The sequence below is a fragment of the Pongo abelii genome, chromosome 7 (genome assembly GCF_028885655.2).
Source record: "Pongo abelii isolate AG06213 chromosome 7, NHGRI_mPonAbe1-v2.0_pri, whole genome shotgun sequence".
Taxonomy (NCBI): Eukaryota; Metazoa; Chordata; class Mammalia; order Primates; family Hominidae; genus Pongo; species Pongo abelii.
This window is the reverse complement of record NC_071992.2, coordinates 79,166,866-79,186,126: the sequence shown is the minus strand read 5'-3', so window position 1 is coordinate 79,186,126 and position 19,261 is coordinate 79,166,866. Positions and strand designations below refer to the sequence as shown.

General features: G+C 35.5%; 1 protein-coding gene across 1 annotated transcript in view; it reads left to right on the top strand.

Moving 5' to 3' along the window:
* Positions 1-19,261, top strand: part of LOC112134687 (uncharacterized) — a 302,796-nt gene that overhangs the window by 223,339 nt on the left and 60,196 nt on the right. Inside the window, exon 2 of the mRNA XM_063726660.1 lies at positions 10,884-10,951. The gene's annotated coding sequence lies outside the window, so the exon portion shown is untranslated. The remainder of the gene's footprint in view (positions 1-10,883; positions 10,952-19,261) is intronic.

The window sequence follows — 19,261 nt, the reverse complement described above, 5'->3', positions numbered from 1 at the left end:
AAAAAAAAAAAAAAAAAAAGATGCATAATAGATGTACATAGTTTAGGGATACATGGGATAATTTAATACATTCATATAATTGTTGAAGATCAAATCAGTGTACTTAAGGTATCCATCATCTTAAATATTTGCCTTTTCTTATGCTAGAAACATCTGAATTATTCATCTCTACCTATTTTGAAATGTACAATAGATTATTGTAAGCTATAGTCACCCTACTGATCTATCAAACACTAGCTCCTATTTCTTCCATCAAACCATATATTTGACTCCATCAATCAACTGCTCTTCATCACCTCTCCCCCTTTCCCTATAATTCCCAATCTCTGGTAACCACTGATTTACTCTTTATATTCATGAGATCCAATTTTTTAGTTCTCATGTGCAAATGAGAACATATGACATTTGTCTTTCTGTGCTTGGCTTATTTCACTTAACATAATGACCCTAAGTTTCATCTGTGTTGCTGAAAATGACAAAATTTTATTTACTTTTATGGCTTAATAATATTTCAACGAGTATAGATACCACATTTTCTTTATCTGTTCATAGGCACTTAGGTTGATTCCATAATGTGGCTATTGTGAATAGTGCTGCAATTACCTTAGGGGTGCTATATCTCTTCTATATATTAATTTTCTTTCTTTGGGATATATACCCAGCAATAGAATTACTGATCATACGGTATTTCTATTTTTAGAATTTTGAGGAACCTCCATCCTTTTCTCCATTGTGGGTATACTAATTCACATTCCCACTAACAGTGTGTGAGGGTTTCCCTGTCTCCACATCCTGGCCATCAACTGTTCTAACCTGTCTTTTTTGATAAAAATCATTTTAACTTAGGTGATATGATATCTCATTATAGTTTTGATTTGCATCTTTCTGATGATTAGTGATTTTAGCATTTTTTTCTTATACCTGTTGGCCATTTATATTTCTTCTTTTAAGAAATATCTATTCAGATCTTTCGCCTAGTTTTTAATTGGCTTACTTATTTATAGGCTATTCAGTTGTTTGAGCTCTGTATATATTGTGGTTATTAATCTCTTGTCAGATGGATGGTTTGCCAGTGTTGTCTCCCATTACGCGGGTTTTCTCTTCACTATGTTGATTGTTTATGTTGCTGAGTAGAAGCTTTTAGCTTGACGGGCAACCATTTGTTTATTTTTGTTTTGGTCGCCTGTGATTTTAAGGTCTTACACAATGATCTTTGCCCAGACCAATGTCTTGAAGAATTTCTTCAACGTTTCTTTACAGTAGTTTTATAATTTCAGGTCTTAACATTTAAGTCTTTAATCAATTTTGGGTTGATTTATTGTGCATAGTAAGAGATGGGGGTCTAGTTTCTCTTCTGTATATAGTTATCCAGTTTTCTCAGTACCATTTATTGAAAATGTTGTATGTTCTTGGCACCATTGCCAAAGTTAAGTTCACTGTAGATGGATGAATTTATTTTGTGGTTCTCTAGTCTATTTCATTGGTCTGTATGTCTGTTTTTATGCCAATACCATGTTGATTTGGTTAATATAGCTTTGTAGTAAATTTTGATGTCAAGTAATGTGATGCTTCCAGCTTTGTCCTTTTTGCTCAGCACTGCTTTAGCTATTTGGAGTCTTTTGTAGATCCATATAAATTATAGATTTTTTTCCTAATTCTGTGAAGAATGTCAACGGCATTTGATAGGGATTGCATTGAATTTGTAGATTGTCTTAGCTAGCATCGCCATTTTAATAATATTAATTCTAATTCCTAAGCATGGGATATCTCCCCTTTGTTTGTGTGTCCTCTTTAATTTCTTTCCTCAGCATTTTATAGTCTTCCTTTTATAGATCTTTCACTTCTTTGGTTAAAATGATTCCTAGGTAGTTTCTATTTATTGTAGCCATTGTAAATAAGATTATCTTCTAGATTTCTTTTTCAGGATGTTCACTGTTGGCATATATAAATGCTACTGACTTTTGTATGTTGATTTTATATCCTGAAACCTTACTGAATTTATTCATTCTAACAGTTTTCTGGTGGAGTCTTTAGGTTTTCATAAGTATAAAATCATGTCATATTGGAACAAGGCTAATTTGACTTCTTCCTTTCCAATTTGGATAGCATTTATTTCTTTCTCTTGCCAAATTGCTCTAACCAGGACTTCCAGTACTAAGTTGAATATGTTGGTATTAGTTCTTTAAATGTTTGGTAGAAATCTTCAGTGAAACCATCAGGTCTTGGGATTTTCTTTGATGGGACACTTCATATTACACCTTCAATGTCATTACTTGTTATTGCTTTGTTGAGGTTTTCTATTTCTTCATGGTTCAGTCTTGGAAGGTCACATGTGTGTATTAGGCTGTGTTTGCACTGTTACAAAAATATCAGAGACCGGATAATTTATAAGAAAAGAGGCTTAATTGACTTATAGTTCTCTAGGCTATACAGGAAGCATAGTGGCATCTGCTTGGCTTCTAGGGAGGCTTCAAAAAGCTTCCAATAATAGTAGAAGGCAAAGGGGCAGCAGGCACATCATATGGTGAGAATGGGAGCAAGAGAGCGAGAGGGAGGAGAGGTGCCAAACACTTTTAAGCAACTAGATTTCATGGAACTCACTCACTATTGCAAGAACAGCCATCAAGAGGATGGTGTTAAACTATAAGAAATCTGCCCCCATGATACAATCACCTCCCACCACGCCCCACCTTCAGCACTGGGGATTAGAATTCAACATGAGATTCGGGCAGGGACAAATATCCAGACTAAATCAATGTGTCCATTAATTTATCTGTTTTATCTATGCTTGATTCCTTGTATTTCTGTGCTCTCAGTTGTTATGTCTCTTTTTTCATTTTTGATTTTATTAATTTGGGTCTTCTTTTTTTTCTTAGTCTAGATAAAGTTTTGTTGATTTTGTTTATCTTTTCAAAAAACTGATTTCTCATTTTATTGATTGCATTTTTTTTAGTCTCAAATTCATTTATTTCTGCTTGGTTTTTATTATTTCTTTTCTTCTACTAATTTTGCCTTAGGTTTGTTCTTGCTTTTCTAGTTCCTTGAGCTGCATTATTAGGTTGTTTATTTAAAGCCTCTACTTTTTTGATATAGTCATTTGTTGCTATAAATTTCCCTCTTAGTACTGCTTTTGTGTATCCTATACATTTTGGTATGTTGTATTTTCATTTTTATTTGTTTAAAGACATTTCAAATTTTTTAAAATTTTCTCCATTGACCCTCTGGTTCTTTAGGAGCATAATGTTTAATTGCCATGTGTTTGGGTAGTTTCTGAGGCTTCATTTGTTATAGATTACTAGTTTTATTCCACTGTGGTCAGAGAAAGTACATCATGTGATTTTTATATTTATGAATTTGCTCAGACTTCTTTTGTGGCCAGAGATATGGTCTATTCTGGAAAATGTTTTATGTGCTGATGGAAAAAAATGTGTTTCCTGCAGCAGTTGGGTAAAATGTTCTGTGTCAGTTGGGCCTATTGAGTCTAGTGGGTAGTTTAATTCTGATGTTTCTTTGTTGATTTTCTGTCTGGGTGATCTGTCCATTACTGAGAATGGGCTGTTATTGTCACCTAATATTATTGAATTGCAATCTATCTCTTTATTTAAATCTATTAATTTCTGTTTTATATATTTGAGAATGCCTCTATTTGATTCATAGATATTTATAATTGTTATATTCTCTTATTGAATTGACCACTTTATAGTAATCTTCTTTGTCTCATTTTATAGTCTTTGATTTGTAGTCTGTTTTATTTGATACATATATAGCGAGCGACTCCTGCTCTTTTTTGTTTCTATTTGCATGAAATAGCTTTTTCCATTCCTTCACTTTCAGTCTGTGTCTTTATAGGTGAAGTGAACTTCTTACAGGCAGCATATAGTCAAATCTTTCTCTTTATTCTTTAAGCCACTCTATGCCTTTTAATTGGAGAATTGAGTCCATTTACTTTTTTGCTTTATTTCTTGTTGTTTTATAACCTCTGTCTTCATTTCTTACTTCCTTACTGTCTTTCTTTGTGGTTAAGTTACTTTTTCTTGGTATCATTTTTAAAATTATTCCTTTCTATTAGAGGTTTTTGCACTGTGGTTACCATAAGGCTTGCCAAAAATATCTTATAGATAATAGCATGTTATTTTAAAGAGATGACAACTTACCTTAGATCACAATGAAAAGAATAAAAACAAAAACAAAACAAAATTCGACGTTTTAACTCCATCTTCCCCACACTTTGTCTTTTAGTTTTCTCAATTTACATATTTTTATATTGCCTATTTATTAACAGATTGTTGTAGATAATATAGCTTTTGATAGTTTTGTTTTGGGCTTCATACTAGAGTTATGAATGGGTTTCATACCACAATTCCAGTATCAGAGTGTTCTGGTTTTGTCCATGAACTTAATTTGACCAGTGGATGTTATACCTTTAATTTTTTGTGTGTGCACATTAGTGTGTTTTTCTTTCAGACTGAATAACTCTCTTTAGCATTTGTTATAAGATGGGTCTGGTGGTACTAAATTCTCTCAGCTTTTGTTTGCCTGGAAAAGACCTTAATCTTATTTGTAGTTGAAGTATAACTTTTTTGGATACAATATTCTTGGATGGCGGTTTTTATTTTTAAGCACTTTGAAAATGTTATTCCTCTCATCCTGTCCTGTATGGTTTCTACTGAGAAGTCAGTTGCCAGGCAAATTGGAACTCCTTTATATGTTATTTATTTCTTTTCTGTTATTGCTCATAGGATTCTCTCTTTGTCCTTGACCTTTGAGAGTTGATTTATTTGGCTTGAATTTATTTGGTGTTATCTGACCTTCCTGTACCTAGATATTTATATTTTTTCTCAAGTTTTGGAAAGTTTTCTATTATTACTTCTTTAAATAAGATTTCTAGCCTTTGCTTTTGTTCAGTTCTCTCTTAGACACCAACAATTCTCAGATTTTTTTCTTTTGAGGTAATTTTTATTATCTTGTCAGTGGTATACAACTTTTTAATTTTTTTTTCATTTTTATTCTTCACGTATTTTTCAAATAGTCTGTCTTTGAGCTCACCAATTCCATCCTCTGCTTGATCTGTTATGGTATTGAGAACCTCTCATGAATTTTTCAGTTAAGCAAATGTGTTTCTCAGTTCTAATATTCTTGTTTGAATTTTTAAAATTATATCAATCTTGTAGTTAAATTTCTCTGATAAACTTTCAAGTTGCCTTTGTGTCTTATCCTGGAGATCACTGAATTTCTTTAAAATAGCTCTTGAATTTTTGGTCACAGAACTCACATATCACCAACTCATTAGGGTCAGTTACTGGTTTCTTGCTATGTCTATTTAGGGAGGTCATAGTTCTCTATTTACTATTGTGTTTTTTTGGATTTATGTCTATATCTTTGCACTGGAGGGTGAATTATTTATTTCAGTCTTTCCTATTTGGCTTGTTTTGTTTTTTACTGGATATATTTTCTTAGAGTCTTTACCCCTAGCTTGCTGCCTCCTTTTAAGCTCTAAGTGTTGATTTAATCCCAGGTTCTCCTCACCTCTAGTAAACAATGAAAGCACTGTCTGTTCCAAATGGGGAGGTTCCAAAAGTGGGATATCCTAGTGGCTTGAAAAGACTGGCTAGGTGTTTGTGTACCAGGAACCTGTGGGAATTTACCTCCTACAGTACAGTGCTGCTAAACAGCCACTGTAATTTGACATCTCCTTTGGCTAAGTTATAGGGCAGAATTTTAAAGTCTGGGGATGGTAGTTTTACCACTCCTTTTTGTCTCTGGCCATCCTCAAAGGTATATCTCCCTTTAGGTACTTGTGATGCTTCTTATGGGTTCAGACAAGGACGAGTTTTTGCCAGGGAACCCGAGGTGTTGAGGAAGCTGGTTGTCCACCTCAATCTCACTTTTTCTACAGTGGAAACCATGAGTCAGGGAAAAATTTTTGCACACTTGGTGCCGAGCAGATTGGGAGACAGATGTCATGAATATGGAAGTCTGGTTCTCTTATTGTATACTTGAAGTTTTTTCACTTCTCTGTGATCCTAACTGTCTCTTCCTCATATTTGAGTTCTGGGATATTGCTGGTGACAATCTTGGCACTCTATATTAGTTTTTTATTTTCTAGGGGGTGGGAGGAGTGAAGTCAGCTTGTTTCTACACTGCCATTTTGGAGCCAGAAGTCTATTCACTTTTATAACAATGAACTATAACTGTTGTACTGTGACTACATATATATATGTACATGTGTATAAACACATTTTATGAGTCACAGTACCTCCGGTTCCAGAAACTTCACTCTGTTAGGTTGGGTTTGTTTTGTTATTAATGGACCTTAGAAAACATTTACAAAATAAAATTTATTTTATAACATAAAAGAAAAGCCATATGTAAAAGATAAGTAAAGTAGGCATTAAGAGGCAAGATACTGTAGTATTTAAATGTCAGTAATTTTTAATTAAGAAATTTATTTATTCTGCAAATATTTAATAATTCTTTGGTGTAATTAATCATGCAACTTTGTGCAAAATGTTTTATGACTTACAGCCAGAATGTATACTTTAAATTTCATATGAAATCTGGCCGGCCGTGGTGGCTCATGCCTATAATCCCAGCATTTTGGGAGGCCGAGGTGGGCGGATAACTTGAGATTGGGAGTTCAAAACCAGCCTGGCCAACATGGTGAAACCCCACCTCTACTAAAAATACAAAAAATAAATTAGCCAAGTGTGGTGATGGGCACCTGTAATCCTAGCTACTCAGGAGGCTGGGGCAGGAGAATCACCTGAAGCCGGCAGGTGGAGGTTGTAGTGAGCTGAGATTGCACCACTGCACTCCAGCCTGCATGACAGAGCAAGGCTCCCTCTCCAAAAACAAAATAAAATAAAATAAAATAAAATAAAATAAAATAGAATAAAATAGTAAATAAATACATAAATTTCATATGAAAACAAGCATGCAAAAGTAAATATGTTTTTTCAAAATATACAAAAGTAACATAAATTATCTATTTTTATGAGATATTTTGATAGTAGAAAAAGAAAAACTCTTCTATGCTATATCAGGTAGTTTAATATTTTGTTTTGAAAATACAATGTCACAAATAAAGACTTCTAACATTTTTAAATGCATTGCATCATGCCTCTCAATATAGCACTTGTAGAGAGCACTAAGTGACTTATAAATTCTCATGTGTAATGCAATTGTAGTGTTCATTCTATCAGTTCCAGCATCTTTTTATGATCCATAATGTAGTAATATGAAAAAGCTAGGTTATCGTCTCCCAAAGTGTGTTCCTGGGAGTACACATCAGAAGTGTTATTAGAAAAGGGGGTTCTACAAACAATGTTAATTACTGGGAACTTCCAATATATAAAAATTGTGCATTGTAAGTTTTCTAGCATATGACACAGTTTCTAGCTTACTAAAATTATTTTGCAGTGGAATCTCTATTTTTTAGAAAACATATTTAACAATGCATAATTTAGGAAGGCTGACCTAGAGAGAAAGTTAAATCCACTTCTGAAATATTAGCATAATTTGTCTTTAACTTTTTTTGGAGTGTTCACTAGTAGCAATGCTTTTACTAAGCATAGCATAGCTAAAGCCATCTTTTCTGCCTCCTTGGGTCACATTGTTACTTCATCTACTACTAATAACACTAGCCAGCACTGAGGCATTGCTGATTCAAAATTGAAGAAATCAACTGACGATTCACTCTTTAGGTAATAGAACCTACCTGTACAAATAGCTTTACTGGATGGTGTGATGGCTCCATGAAATAATATCCTGCAGGTGAGTGAGAAAGGAAGAGCAAGCCTGTAGCTGATGGATGACTAAACCAAGAGTGTAATCGAGAGAAAGAAATTAGGTCTGCTTTTGCTCCTGGGGAGAGAGAGACGACTAAATCTGTCACGGGGTTTCAAAAACCACAAGGCAAGCATTATCAAGCAAAAAGCAAAGCAGGTTATGAAATTTCAGCTTTTGACTTTGGATGCTGAATTGCTAATAATATGTAGGACTGAATATATGTTATGCATATTTAAATTTTTTTAAAAAAACCATGTGATTATAGCCATTGAATTTCACAAGAAATATTTCTTTCATATTTAAAAAAAATTCTTCAGGTACTTCAGTAAGCTGATTGATTATCCTCATCCCTTGGAAACATTTCTTCAAAGTTACCCCATGTATTGTAAAACATTACAGCTTTATAAGAGACTGAGTTAAACACTGTTCTTTGGTACAGAATGATTAGGCAAGTCAGACTTCATAGTGATGATTTCCCGAAACAAATCATTTAGAGTCCACTGACCCAATTTTTTTCATTTGTGAATGAGGATGCTGGGGAGGAAAAAGGAGAGGAATAAAACACAAACAAGTAGAGATTCTTAGGTAATTATTAGCCAGACTCTGCTGTGGCAGAGTCAAAGATAAAAATCACGTGGTTCCTGCCCTCAAGGAGCTTTCAATAAAATAAGTGGAATTAAAAATAACACAAAAGTAAGAATAGCATGCTATGAAAATCCAGAGAGAGGAATGATTGTGTACATGGGGGCTACTTGGCAGGGCTTTCTATAGGTACGATATCAATGGCATGAAATTTGAATGATTAAAGGAGAAAAAGTTTAGACTAAACAAAATGTCTTAGTTTGGGTTGCTATAACAAAACACCATAGACTGGGTGGCTTATAAAGAGCAGAAATTTATTTCTTACAGTTACGGGGACTGAGAAGTCTAAGATAAAGGTATCTGATCAGGGCTGCTTCCTGGTTCATAGAGAGCTGTCTTCTTGCTGTGTCCTCCGTAACAGAGAGGGCAAAGGACCTCTGCTGTGCTTCCTTTATAACGGCACTAATACCATTCATGAGGGCTGTCCTCATGACCTATTCACCTCCCAGTAGCCCCACCCTCTGATTCCATCACCTTGAGGTTTAGGATTTCAACATATGAGTTTTTGAGGGATACAAACCATATCACAACCCATAGAACAAGACACTAGCAATGTTGTCTTTCTCCTCATTTAGCTTGAGACCAAAGTAGCCCATGATTTGATGGCAAATTTCTCCAACTTTTGCCTTCTACCCTACACTGAAGATATTTATTATTTTCTAGCTTAGACTGCTATCCCATCTGTTTCTACAAGGATTTTCTATTTCTGCTTAACCTATTCAGATTGACAATATTCCTACTAAGCTTTTGGTGGTCTTATATCTCATGATGCTGCTTCTTGTATGGTATTGCCTGTCCTTCTACTCTGCTCTGCCTCTGCTTCTAAACATCTGGGACACTACTGCTTGCCTGGGAGGTGTAACTAGACAGGTGGGCATGGACTTGAGCAATAAAAAAGATACGAGGAAAAGAGCTGTCTTCAAGGGAGAGCTACTGTTGCATTTGGCCAAAAATCATGGTAGAGAAAAGGGACTAGTGGTGTGAAATAAGGCCTGGAAGACAGATGGGAGCCCTCCCATGAAATTCTGGAATGTTCATTTAGCTAAAAAGTCAGACTATTTTCTTTGGTAAGAAATGGGAACATATTTAATATATTTTATCAATGAAGTAATGTGCTATAGATTTTTTTATTATGAAGGTTAATTTGGTGGCCACCAATAAAGTGGATTGGCAACAGAACAGGCTCATGCAATAGTTAATAGAAGTTGATCTAGACATAAAATTAGAAATAAGACAATTTTGGAAGTAAATCCATAGGATATTATGATAAATTAAAAATGAGTCTGAGGAAGAGACAGCACTCATATAATTCCCAACAACTGCTGTACAATAACAGGAGTATTTGAGACCCAGCGGATAAAACTATTAAAGAAAAACAGGGAAGTTCACGTGAAGAACATGGTTTTATGCCCATAAGAGGTGGTATGAAATGGTAAGAAATAGGCTAAATTTGGAAAGAGAAACTGAGGTTTGGGTCTCACCTTGGACAAATTGTAACTTTTGTGAATCTAATTTGTCTCAGATAATACCTCTCTTGCAGAATGGTTAAATGAATAATATGAAACAGTTATGGAAGTTCCTGCACATAGTTGGTGCTTTACAAAATTTTGCCTGAAGTTGAATCTCTGGGTGGGAATGGGCCTTTTAATTCTGGTTCAGCTAGATCAGGCACCCTTCCTGTGCTTAAATATGTTCCCCAGCTTCTGTACCGTGGCCATTCTGCTCACATATGGACTCCTCCAGAGACAGAGAGCTTCACACCTTGCCGTATAACTCATTTTACCCTCAGACAGTCTTGTATGCAAACAATTTTGTACATGATGTGAAGTGTCTTCATAAACACAGTTTAGGAAGTGTCAATTCTCAAGCCTTACTGTGCATGAGCACTGCTCCAGCAGCTTAAGGTCCCAGTGAGATTTGTGCTGTGTTCATCTGTGGAACAGCACAGGAATTTGTGTTTTAAGGAGTTTTCTGAGTGATTCTGATGATGAAGTTCTTCGATAAACATTATCCCAGAACTTCCCCCACATGTCCTATTTTGGCCTCTAAATGTTATATAGAATAAACTTATAATGATTCAAGAAAATTGCTAGTCAGTCTCCAGTGACTTTCTTTTCCAAGTATAGTGTGAAATTATATGTAAAAGTACTTTGAAAAAGCAAAAGAAGCACATAAAATTACTTTAAACATTATCATGAGGTGGAAGAATATTTTAGTGAATCTATAAACAGCAATTCTTATCATCACAGTTAATATTTATTAATGGTTTCTATATGCCACCTCTACTGCATACCTTATTCTGTTTAATGTTCATATTTCATTATTTTACCATTATACAGTTGAGACTTAGAAAAGTTATCTTTCCCAGGGTCACAAAATGGCATGGCCAAATTTTAAACACTATGTTTCATTGCCTTATTTAAAAACTAATGAGATGTTTTTTGCTTTTGTAGCCAAGACCATCCTCAAGAAGTTTAATGAATGTGGCACCACAAGAAAAAATATGCATCAACATTGAAAAGTAAGATGAATTATTTTACCTAGCAGTTTTTTTTGTTAATTATACTTTTATTTGTTTACATTATTATCCTCATGTTGTCAGGGATGCATTAAGACAATAACAGTTTTGCTCCAAAGAAAAAGTCATTTGTGCTTTCTCCTGGAATATTTTCCTATGACCTTAGTTCTCTGGAGAAGGCTTGTGTGGTAAGCCTGTAGTAATGAGACTTGAGAGGTAATGGGAATGGAATGTGAAGAAAGGGAAGAAGAGTAGGGCACCGAAGATTCACAATCTGTTCGAAAATTTTGCTAAGAACTAGCTGGGACCAGAGTATGTACACATAAGATCACACCAATTGATTCTGAATTTACCAAGAGTTGTTTTACATACTGCGAAGTTTAGAATAATATATATAAATAATTCTCTTTTTACAATAGTATGCTTCTTTTTAAGTGTCTGCTTTTTAGTGACTTGAGTCAATAACAAATTAGAAAAAGTGACCTGACTTCTAATTTTTCAATTCTGAAATATTCTATTGTGATTATTATTTTTATGGGGTAAAAGGGAACTGAGATCTAGCCATCTCAATCCTAGATGCAATTTAAAATCATTTGAAGAAATTCAATAATTATTCATGCTCAGATTTTACTGAAAACCAGTTATAATCAGAATTTCCAGGTGATTTTAGTGTGTAGCGGGATTGAGAACCATAACATAACTCCATGTTTGGAGTCAAGCACAAAATTGGATCCAAAACTGGATCCTCCACACTTATTTATGAAAAACAAGAACAACGACAAAACAAAACTAAGCTATCAATAACTGTAATCATTAATAGAAGTACTGGCTATTGAGGTACTTTATTTGGGTCCACATAATAAATTCATAAGATTTATGTAATGAGGAAGCTATTTTTATGTATAAATATGAATGTTTCTCAGAGAAAGAAATGGTGCTCAGATAACTCTTGAGAATCTGAGGACAAAATTATCATTGAAACTTCACCTGGTAAAATCTAACTTTTTAATATCTTCATAATAATGAATTTGAGTTTATTTTAAACCTGATTCTTAAAAAGTTACAATTTTATTTGTTGTTATAATTTTATGGAAGCTCTGTTTCTAAATAGAAGAATTTCTCATTATAAACTGTGTAAATTTTCTTGAAGAACTAGATTGTGGATATTTTTATCAAAGTAAGTTAGCATGGTTATTGCCCTGAGTCACTTTCATGACCAAAGAAACTGGAAAATTGAAGGAAAAATAGAAAAGCTACATTATGTATTTGATTGATTCCTTCAGTTCACATTTGTGGGGGTTTTTGTTTGTTTTTGTTTTTTTGGCTTTTGAAGTTCTGGCCACAACATATTACTTACTTAGCTTTACTTAAAATGAGAGTATTTTTGATATGTCAAAATCAAAATTGATTCTTCTACACATGATAGACTGCTTGTAGAAGTTGTTTTAGAGTCTTAGTTGTATGTTGAAACTTTAAAAAATATCTTACCAAGGTTTGCTTGAATTGAACTTAAGTGTACTAGCTCTTAGGCAACTGTTCATGTTGTGAACACATCCTAACTATCTCAACATGCCAGTGGTATATCATAATGGCCACTGTAAAGACCCACAGCCTGGAATTATTTTGATAATGGAGGGGTTCCCAAGGAGTACCTGTGATTGACTCCCACAAAGCTAAGAACCGTCTCCACTGCTGAGAGCATTTCTTATGATGCACTCTTTAAGTGGTCACAACAGGACACTATGGGACTGAAATGGTGTTTAGATACTCTCTTGCTAAGAGCCATTTCTAGTTTCAGTGTCATTATGAAGACCCTTGATGTTCCCAGTCTTTTCCTCACATACATCCTTACTTTTGTGATCTACTTTTACCTCATTTATTTTCAAGGAAAATTGGTTTGGTACCATTTGATTTCCCAATTGTTAAGCTTTGTTCCCATTTTTGTCATAGATTTACCTCCTCCTCTTCCTCTCTTTCTCCTTTGGTTTTCCTTTTCTCCTTCTTTTCTTTCTCCCTTCTTTCTTTTTTCTCTTCCACCCTCCAATTGCTGGTCATAATTAGAATTTGACTTAGTCTAGGAGTATCTATTGAATGCTTTAAGTCTACAGTACTGACACTTCCCAGTTGTTAGGGGTTGTTTTGAAGGGCATAAATTGAGCTATTAGTTCAGAGTGTTTGAGCTTCTTTCCTTTTTTTCTGGTGCTTTTATCTAGCTTCTGACTTTTAGATCCTTTTGCATCATTTTGCAAGGTTTTTATAAAGTCATCCCTTTGTGAAAATGTACTGCTTTGTTGAGTGTCATGGAAGTTTTATTGATTTGTGGGTCCTTCATCTTGGGACAAATCCTCGGTTACCTCGGATGATATATGTTTTGTGTTAGCATTGCTTTTATTATTTGCTATGTATGTTCTCTTTGACATTTTGATTTTTCATTTTTCAAGCAAAGGTTTTATCTTGAGTTCTCTGTGTAGTTTCCAACACTTCATGTTTGAATACTTTTCACTGAGGTTAAATTTTTTTTAAATAAAATTATTAGTAGCCCTATGGCTCTTTCCTTAATTGGTACTATTGGGTAGAGTTTACAAATCTTGTGACAGCTGGCTGTGTTTCTCTTTATATGGCTAATGATCTGGATTTGTCCCTTTTGTGTGTGTGTGTGTGTGTGTGTGTATTGAGATGGAGTCTCACTCTGTCACCCAGGCTGGAGTGCAGTGGCATGATCTCAGCTCACTGCAACCTCTGCTTCCTGGGTTCAAGCGATCCTTGTGCCTCAGCCTCCCGAGTAGCTGGGATTACAGGTGCCCACCACCACGCCTGGCTAATTTTCATGTTTTTAGTAGAGACGGGGTTTCACCATGTTGACCAGGCTGGTCTCTTAACTCCTGACCTTAAGTGATCCTCCCGCCTCGGCCTCCCAAAGTGATGGGATTACAGGCATGAGCCACTGCACCCAGCCTGGATTTGTCCCTTTCTCTGATACTGCATCTTGGCTTCTGAGTTGTTATTGAAGTCAAATGCCTTTTCTACCTGTTTCACAAGTTTGTTTTGAATCTTAAATAGTACATTGTATGATAACTCTTTGTTGGCTCCAAAGCGCTTTGCAAAAGTAAAAGATTGCTATTTCCTGAAGAAAATACACAAAGATGTATTTTATAAATCTTAAGTTTAAGCTTTTAAAAATATCAAAAAGTACACTGAAACTGTAGCATTTTGTGCAACAAAAAAAGAGGAAAAGATATATAAAAACTCAGAAAAATGAAAAAAGGTGAATAGTACTTTCTGAGATAATGTCTAGGACAGAAATAAGTTTGGATGTGATTCAGTTGTTGTCTGCGATGACAAAATTCATGATAAGAAACAAGAGAAGAAATTTTATGTGTTATTTTAATGAATATTTCTTAACTAGAGAGAGATTATAGAAGAGATAAAGATAGCTGGAGCAGATATAGAGGAATTAGTAACAAATTGATGACACATCTAAATGCACACATCCAGGAAAGTAAACAAGCTTTAGTCTAAGATGAAAGCTTTCTTTTGAATTCTAATTTCATCTGGTTGAAGACATACATCTAGCACATAGGTAGACACTATTTAGAACTAAATGGTAATTTATGATGAATCGGAATTTCCTATTACTTAGGCATTACCTTCTTCTGCAAAACTGTGTTTGAGCAAGCTGGTGAATGAGGAAAAGGCATCTGGGTAGGCTATCTCATGTTAGCCTGTAAAGAGAGCATATTAGATGTAATAGAAAAATACTAACATTAAAATTAAAAAGTTGGGTTTAAAGCCTAGCTTTTTCACTTTAACAATGAAAAACATTGACACAGAGCAGTAGTGTTCCTCAAAGTTTTATGTGCAGGTGAATTGCCTGGAGATCTTGTTAAAATGCGGATTTAGATTCAGAAGGCCCAACAGTCTCCCAGGGGGTGCTTGATGCTCCTGCTTTCCCGTGGACCACACTCAGACTAGCAAAAGGCCAGAGTCTTTCATTTATTTGTGTTCTGCCACACTGTTGACAAGAACTAGGATTGAAATTCAGTATTCTTCATATTACAGTCCATGAAATAGGCATTGACCAATCATAAACTTCTTTCTTTTCCCTTGAAGTATGGATTCTCATCGATAAGCAAAAACAAATTCATAAAACATTGCCCCTTATCATTTATGTTCCATGTGTATGTTGAAACTTGATTTATATAGGGTACATTTATGATATAATCTAACTGTAACACAAAATATATTCTAAGCACAAGAAAACTATACTTTCACCTTTTGTACACCTGCAGTTCATTTACATAAAATAGTTAATTTGGTAGAGATTTTTCTAGTAGTTTCTCCCTTTTTAAACATTTTTTTGGAGTAAAATTTATATACATAAAATATACAATTTTAACTCTTTTAAAGTGTACAATTCAATGGCTTTTAAGACATTCACAATGTTATGCAACTATCACTATTATCTAATTCTAGAATAGTTTTGTCATTCCAAAAAGAATTTCTGTACTCACTAAGCCATCGCTCCCTGTTCCCTCTTCCTCCAGCCTCTGGAAAACACGCATATTATTTCTGTTTTTGTGGATTTGTCTATTCGGGTCATTTTATAAATATGAGATTACACAATGTGGCCTTTTGTATCTGAATTCTTTCACTTAAGAAACTTTCAAGGTTGATACACATTTTGGCTTGTATCATTACTTCATTTTTGTGGTTGAATAATATTCCATTTCATCAATAACTGTATTTTGTTTATGCCTTAATCAGTTGATAAACATTTGTGTTGTTTTGTTTGTCAACTATAAGGAATAATGTTGCTAGAATAGTTGTGTGCAAGTTTTTGTGGGGACATATATTTTTATTTATCTTGGGTATATACCTAGAGGTAAAATTTCTGAGTCATATTGTAATTCTATGTTTAACTTTATGAGGAATCACTAAACTGTTTTCCAAAGTAAGTGTCACATTTCAAATTCCCACTAACAGTGTTTGAGGGTTCCATTTTCTTCACATTCTCATCAATACTTATTATTTTCTGTTTTTTCATGTTGATTGATTTTTTTTATAAACAGCCATCCTAATGCAATGGTATCACATTGTGGTTTTGATATGCATTTCCCTAATGACAATGATGTTAAATATCCTTTCCTATGCTTATTTTCCATTTGTATATCTTCTTTGGAGAAATACCTGTTCAAGTCTCTTGCTCATTTAAAAAAATATTTATTTTTGTTATTTTAATAGCTTTGGCAGTACAAGTGGTTTTCAGTTACATGGATGAATTCTATAGTGGTGAATTCTGAGATTTTAGTGCACTTGCCATGCAAGTAGTGTACATTTGATATGGTTTGACTGTGTCTCCACCCAAATCTCACCTTGAATTGTAATAATCCCCACATGTCAAGGGTGGAGCCGGGTGGAGATAATTGAATCATGGTGGTGGTTTCCCCATACTGTTCTTGTGGTAGTAAATAAGTCTCATGAGATCTGATGGTTTTATAAATGGGAGTTCCCCTGCACAGGCTCTCTTGCCTGCCACCGTTTAGACATGACTTTACTCCTCATTTGCTTTCCACCATGATTGTGAGGCCTCCCCAGCCACGCAGAACTGTGAATCAATTAAACCTCTTTCCTTTATAAATTACCCAATCTCGGGTTGTGATGGTTAATACTGAGCGTCAACTTCATTGAATTGAAAGGTGCAAAAGTATTGATCCTGGGTGTGCCTGTGAGGGTGTTGCCAAAAGAGATTAACGTTTGAGTAAGTGGGCTGAGGAAGGCAATTCCACCTCTAACCTGGGTGGGCACCATCTTATCATCTGCCAGCAAATATAAAGCAGACAGGAAGATGTGAATTGGCCTACCCTCACAGCCTATGTCTTTCTCTCATGCTGGATGCTTCCTGCCCTCCATCATCAGACTCCAAGTTCTTCAGTTTTGGAATTTGGACTGGCTCTCTTTGCTTCTCAGTCTGCAGAAGGCCTATTGTGGGACCTTGTGATTGTGTGAGTTAATACTATATATATATATGTATGTATATATATGTATGTATATGTATATGTGAGTTTATTAAGTATTAAGCAAAATATATATATATATACATATATATATATATATACATATATATATATATATATATACATATATATATATATATATATCCCATTGGTTTTGTCCCTCTAGAGACCCCTGACTAACACAGACTTTGGTACCAGGAGTGGTTCTAGAGGAACAGAATATTAAGAATTGAGTTCTTTAATTGGTTTTGAGGTTTCTGGAGTTGGCTGCTTAATATGATTAGACCCCAAAATACTAAAGACTGTACTTCTAATAGTATGGAGAACACTGATAATCCTTGGCATGAATTATTTAGAGAGTTATACAAAATAAATGCATTTGACACTCCTGATTCTTTGCTCATGAGAGGCAAGGAGTTTAGTGACTTTATACATAATACCTTTGGCCATATGTGGAGAATCAAGAAACATAATGAAGCTGATTGATTGCTCCTAAGTTCAGTGGAAAGAGGGATGATATAAAATGATAAACTCAGGGATTCTATTTCCCACCTTCAGAAGCAGATACCAAGCCTCAAATCTGCTAAGATTGCCCTGAGTGAGTCTTAGCTCCTATAGAAAAAGAGCTGAAATTGTGAAAAAACAGAAACAAGCTCTTATCATGCAAGTGACTGACCTGCAATGAAACATGAATCACAGTTCTGCCAGGTGTCTACTGTTGAAGTGAGGGCATTGATTAGAAAAGAATGAACCCTGCAACTTAGAATGGGGATATGTGGGAGGACCCTGACGAAGCTGGGGGCGTTGAGTTTGTAAACTTTGATGAACCTTGTTTGCCAGAAAAAACAGCTTTCCCATCCCCAGTAGTGGCAACATTCCCTTCTGGACCCATGCTGCCATCAGCCTTTCCACCTTTGTCTGAGGAGATAAACCCTGCCCTGCCTGAGGCAACAGTGATAGCCTCCCCTGAGGCAGTGGCCAGGCAAGATAATATTGATTCTCCTCAGGAGCTGCCCCCAACAGCCCTGTTTGCTTCTAGACCTATAACTAGACTAAAGTCCCTGTGGACCCCTAGAAGTGAGGTTGAGAGTGTGACCCATGAAAAGGTGTGCTATACTCGAAAAGAACTGCTTGAGTTTTCTAGTTTATAGAAACAGAAATCTGGAGAACAACATGTGAATAAATATTAAGGGGGTGTGATAATGGTGGAAGGAACATAGATTTGGAAAAGGCTGATTTTTTTTTTATTTGGGCCCACTAAGTAGGGACTCTGCATTTAATGTTGCAGCTCAGGGAGTTAAAAAAGTTTCTAATAGTTTATTTGCTTGGTTAGCTGAAATATGGATTAAAAGCTGGCCCACTATGGGAGAGCTAGCAATGCCTGATCTCCCTTGGTTTAGTGGAGAGGAAGGGATCCAAAGGCTTAGGGAGATTGGGAAGGTGGAGTGGATTAGTCACTTTAGACTTACTCATCCCAGCTGGGAGGGTCCAGAAAATATACACTTGACCAATGCCATGCAAAATAGATTTGTGAGGGCAGCACCTACATCTTTGAAGAGCCCTGTAATTGCTCTTCCCTGTATGTCAGATCTAACAGTGGGCACCACAGTCACTCAACTATAAAATTTAAATACAATGGGAATAATTGGACCCTGAGGTGGCAGGGGCCAAGTGATGGCACTCAACCATCAAAGGCAAGGTGGGCGTAGCTACCATAATGGACAGCAGAGTCAAAGTGGTAATTAGAATAGTCTGACTCATGTAGAGCTCTGGCATTGGCTAATTAATCATGGTGTTCCTAGAAGTGGAATTGATAAGAAGCCTGCTGCATTCCTACTTAGTTTATATAAGCAGAAAACTTCTAGGTTGAATGGACAAAACACGAGTTTGGATTATCCCACAATCAATTTCCAGACTTGAGCCAATTTACAGACTCAGAACCCCTTGAATGAAGGGGAGGCCAGGTCCCCTTGAGGAAGGACCCCACTGCATTACCGACAATTTATGCAGTGAATCTTTCTCCCATCCTTCTTCAAGAAGACCTCCAGCCTTTTACCAGGGTGACTGTGCATTGAGGAAAGGGAAATGATCAGACATTTCGAGGACTACTGGACATTGGTTCTAAACTGATGTTGATTCTAGGGAGCCCAAAGTGTCATTGTGATCCTCCAGTTAAAGTAGGGGCTATGGAGGTCAGGTAATTAATGAAGCTTTACCTCAGGTCTGACTTATAGTAGACCCAGTGGGTCCCTGGACTAATCCTGTGGTCATTTTTCTAGTGTCAAAATGCATAATTGGC